The 4,222-nt window shown below is 61.7% G+C and overlaps 1 non-coding gene across 1 annotated transcript in view; it reads left to right on the forward strand.

Moving 5' to 3' along the window:
* LOC102898849 overlaps positions 1–4,222 on the forward strand; it is a 36,811-nt gene that overhangs the window by 30,001 nt on the left and 2,588 nt on the right. Inside the window, exon 3 of the transcript XR_003047531.1 lies at positions 4,026–4,127. This is a non-coding gene — a transcript (uncharacterized LOC102898849). The remainder of the gene's footprint in view (positions 1–4,025; positions 4,128–4,222) is intronic.

A 4,222-nucleotide genomic window follows, 5' to 3' on the forward strand; every position in this document is an offset into this window, starting at 1 on the left:
GCTGCCGTGGCCCCCCGCGTCCTGCGCCCTTCATGGGCTGCGTCCTTCCGTGGCCGCACGGGGCCCTGTCAGACCGCAGTGCTGGCTTTCTGACCCTTTCCGGACGTTTGCATTAAATGTTTCTGTTTCTCCCTGGCATTTTTTTCAGCGTCCTAGTTACATTTGCTATTTCAAGTATCCATAAAACTACAGAATTAACAGAGAGTCTTTGTCCTTTCTTAAATATCTGTGGCACCACGTGCATGCGCACGCGCGCACACGCACACACGCACACACGCACACACCCCGTGGGATTAGCTCGTATCCTGATGGGGATTCTTGTCCGATGCCTGCGTTCCTCCGGGAGGATGGAAGCGTCCGCACGTCATCGCAGACACATGCAGGACGATATGGCCAGGCTCTGAGCCCGTGAACACACGCGCGTGCGACCCTCGGGCTGCGTCCCGCGTGCCCGGCACGCCAAGGGACGTGAGCCGCTGCAGGCGGCACCGTCGGCTCGCACGAAGCCGACATCAGTCCTGTCGCCACGGCCGGACGTCACCGTGACCCGGGGGAGTGTTTTGGTGACTTTCTGCCGAGGGAAGCACTCGGGAAAAACCAACGAAAGACACGTGAAGACTGTCTGCGAGGAAGCAGCCGCCGTGGGGCGCAGTGGCAGCCGTTGGGGACAGACGGAGCTCGTCTGCGTCTCTGTGTTGCCTGTTCTTCGGGAAACTTCTTAGCTTCTTAGTAGCTGCCTGGACGACCAGGTTCTGTCAGACCTGGCGTGTCCTTCACGACCCCAGGAAGGAAACGATGCACAAAATCGACACGGCACCCCAACCAAAGGGCTGTCATGATCGGGCCGATGAGGGGACGTCACTCCCAGCTATGAGTGTCGGGCCCTTGGGGACGCAGGGGACAGGGGCGTGGCTATCGGTGCAGATTACGTGACACGGTGACACCAACTCTAAACAGTGTCTTTAATCCTCCGTCCGGAGTCACCGGAGCTGGAGCCGTGACCTCTGCTTTCTCGTCGTCCTTGCAAACGGGTCTTTGGGACACAGGTCGCCCAGGCCCCGTCCGAAGGTGACTCTGTCCTGTTTTAACGTCCGAGGGTCTGAGGGATGAGACGAGCCGGCGGCTCCCCTGGGACGGGCGCTCGGCTGCCTTTCCCGGTGTCCGTTTGCTGCGATGTCACCGTGTCACGGTGGGAACATCTGTGAGCGGGTCGCCTGTCCCGGAACCCTCGTGTGGTGTCGGACACACGCGTGTTGGTTCCTCCGAGAGCCAGGTTTCCCTTTCCTTGTGTGAATGAATCTCCGTTTTCAACGGCTTTTCCGTGTCATGCGTGGACGATGCTGCTCAGCTGGTCGCTGCTGCAAAGCTTCTGTCTTTGCAGGTTGTTTCATCAGAACGATGCGAACGTCACCGGACGAATCCCGTGAGCCTAGTTCGCCATGTTCTGAGTCCCTCGGTGTAGGTGGGACCGTCCGTTCTTGGACAGCCAGAAAGAATTTGCTAAAAAAAAAACCTCCTATCTGTTCCTCCCGTCCGCACTCCGCCGAGAGCCATTCTTTTGTAATTCCTGTGTTTCTTTGATGTTCGTGGTTCTGACGAGTCCTGATTCCCGGGATTAGCTCGTCATCATCAGCGTTTTCTTGCAAAAGGGTCCATGTCCTTGCGATTTTCCTATTTGAGCCATCGAGGAAACGTAGTAGGAATGCGCTTGGCAGGAGGGGCCTGTGACTTTCGGATCTCGTGCGACACGCACGTCCCTGGTTGCAGGGTGCACGTGCAGCCCCGTGGCGTATCCCGTGCTCAGTCCTGTCTGGGTCCCTGTTTTGGGCTCTCATTTTGGACTCTCCGTCCGCGAGCTGGTCACACGTGTGCCCCGCAGTCTCCCGAGAGTTCCGGTGCCGTCCCTTCCCCTGTGTGCGCCGAAGCGTGCTCGACACTCAGCGTCCCACGGGGCGTGTGTGACTCCGGGGGCCACGTCCAGGGAATGGCAGCTGCCGACGGAGCGTCACGTGCACCGCTCACGAGCCGCTCTGTCCATGAACGTTTTCATCGGGAATCAGCCCTATCTCGTAGGACTGCAGCCAACCCTGCTTTTCTTTTCCTCTTAATTTGCAGGTTTCTCATTCATTTATGTTTTCAATTTTAATTTCCATTTTCCATTCCAGTCGACGTAGAGGCAGCGTCGGGTGTGTGGCATCGTGGTAGGACATTTGCAGGGCTTACGAGGTGACCACCTCAGCGGGTCCGGTGCCCACAGTCCCTGGGCAGGGTCACCCCCTCCCCGGGCTCAGCCCCGTTTCCGTGCGGGCCACACGGCCTGTGGGCGTTGGGGTGCCATGCGCGGCAGCCCCCGCATCGATGCAGAGCTCACCCGCTGATAGGAGGGAGCGGAGCGTGCGGACCCCGCGGGCACCTCGCAACGCGACAACCAGGAAGGGGTCGGGGGCGTGCGGTTGGGGCTCCCGTGTCTGGCCGGTTCCAGACCCCTTCCCCCGAGAGGCGGGAAAGAGCTGCTGCCGACTTTCCGCAGATCGGCTCCTGCGGTGCTGGAAGCCGAGTGCGCGTGCGCGTGCCAGGCCCCGAGTCACCTGCTCCGTTCTCTGGCTGTCGCGAGGGTTTTTCCCTGTTTATTTTTATTTTTTTCCCCTCCTTGCGTGTGTTTTCGGGGAAAGTCAGAGCGGTGTGTTGGGGATTCCGGTCCAGATGGCAGTGTGTTCTAGACCGTGCGTCCCAGCCGCCCGTGGCAGAGCTCCCTGTCCCCAATCTGTCACAGACGCACAGTCTTGTCAGTGGAACGGAATCGAGTGACTAGAAAAATCAACGTTCAAAACGTGCCAAACGGGAGGACCCAGAGCTGCCTTTTCTTCTCGCCGCTGGAGGATTCAGCGAACAGAAAAGGATCGTCGGCTGTTTTGCCAAACGCTGCTCCTCCGTGTCTGGCTCGGCAGACGGAGAGCAGCAGGGTGTGGGCGCCGCCTGTGCGCACCGTGCTCCGGGGGTGTCTGGAGCGGATGCGCCCGCCCCCTCCGCGCTGCGTTCCTTTCGATGTTGACGGTGGCAGACGCTGCTGCTTCCTCGGTGGCCGTGGGACGCGGGCCCATCGGTGGCCGTCCACACGCCGAGGAAGCTGGGTGCAGCGTGCAGCCTGAAATGTCCCTTCTGCGTGAAAACGAACACGCGGGTGTCAAAGCCTGTGCCGTCCCCAGCTCGAGATTTTCGCTGGCTCTGTGACCCTTGAAATGTTTGACACTGGTCACGAAACGGCAGAACTTGGTGGGCGGGCGTGCCCCTGGGCTGTGTGCCGCGAGAGACGTGGGCGTCAGCACGCGGGGACCCCGTCGCTGTCTGTTCTGGGGTGCTGGGGTTCATGTGAGCGCTTCGTCAGGAGCCGGGCTGGGGGCCCTTCGGCAGGGCACAGGTGACCATGTAGAGGCCACAGCGCCCCAGGCAGGGGGACTGACCAGGTCGCTCGCGGCTCTGGAGGGCCGTGTGTCCAGGGTCCCCCACTGGAACCCAGGCTCCCCCGTGCAGGCCCCGTGGCCATTGCAGGAAGTGTTGTGAGGTGTGGCTTTCCCACGGCCGTCGTCCGGGGACTGCCCGCTGCTTCCGGGGAGGCCCGACGTGCTGGCCCCGTGGCCGTGTCACAGCCTGCGGGCCACGTCTTCAAAGTCAGCGGGACTATCTCTCTCCCGCTCGTCTGCCGGCCAGCGGCGTCTCACGCAATGACTGTGGTCGTGGGACCCCGTTGTCTTTGTCATAGAAGGAGGCCAGCCAAGGCAATGAGGCCCCAATACCTGCCCTACTCTGCGGAGCAGAAGCAGGTGGCCGGCCGCAGCCGCACTCAGGGAAGGGGCGTCGCGCTGGGGCGTGAGTCGCTGTGGGGCGTGGGGTCCATCCGTCCTCACCCGAAGCCCCTCGTCTGTCGACCATGATAACTCCCCGGCCAGGGGGCAGGGGGATTCGCTTACAGCCGAGCTGCCGTCCACGGCCGCGGGGAGTTAACGCACCGCTCTGTTGTTCCGTAGTGGACTTTATGTACTGCGACCTGGCGTCTCTGCGGTCCGTGCAGCTCTTCGTCGACGCGTTCAAGAAGAAGAACCTTCCGCTGCACGTGCTGGTCAACAACGGTGAGTCTGCGGCAGCGCCGGGCCGGGAGGGGACTCGGGGGCGCCGGGTCCTCGTCCGCCCCCCATTCGCGTGACGCGTGCGGGGCGTGTGCCGA

Source organism: Pteropus alecto, unplaced genomic scaffold (assembly GCF_000325575.1).
Source record: "Pteropus alecto unplaced genomic scaffold, ASM32557v1 scaffold96, whole genome shotgun sequence".
NCBI classification, from domain to species: domain Eukaryota; kingdom Metazoa; phylum Chordata; class Mammalia; order Chiroptera; family Pteropodidae; genus Pteropus; species Pteropus alecto.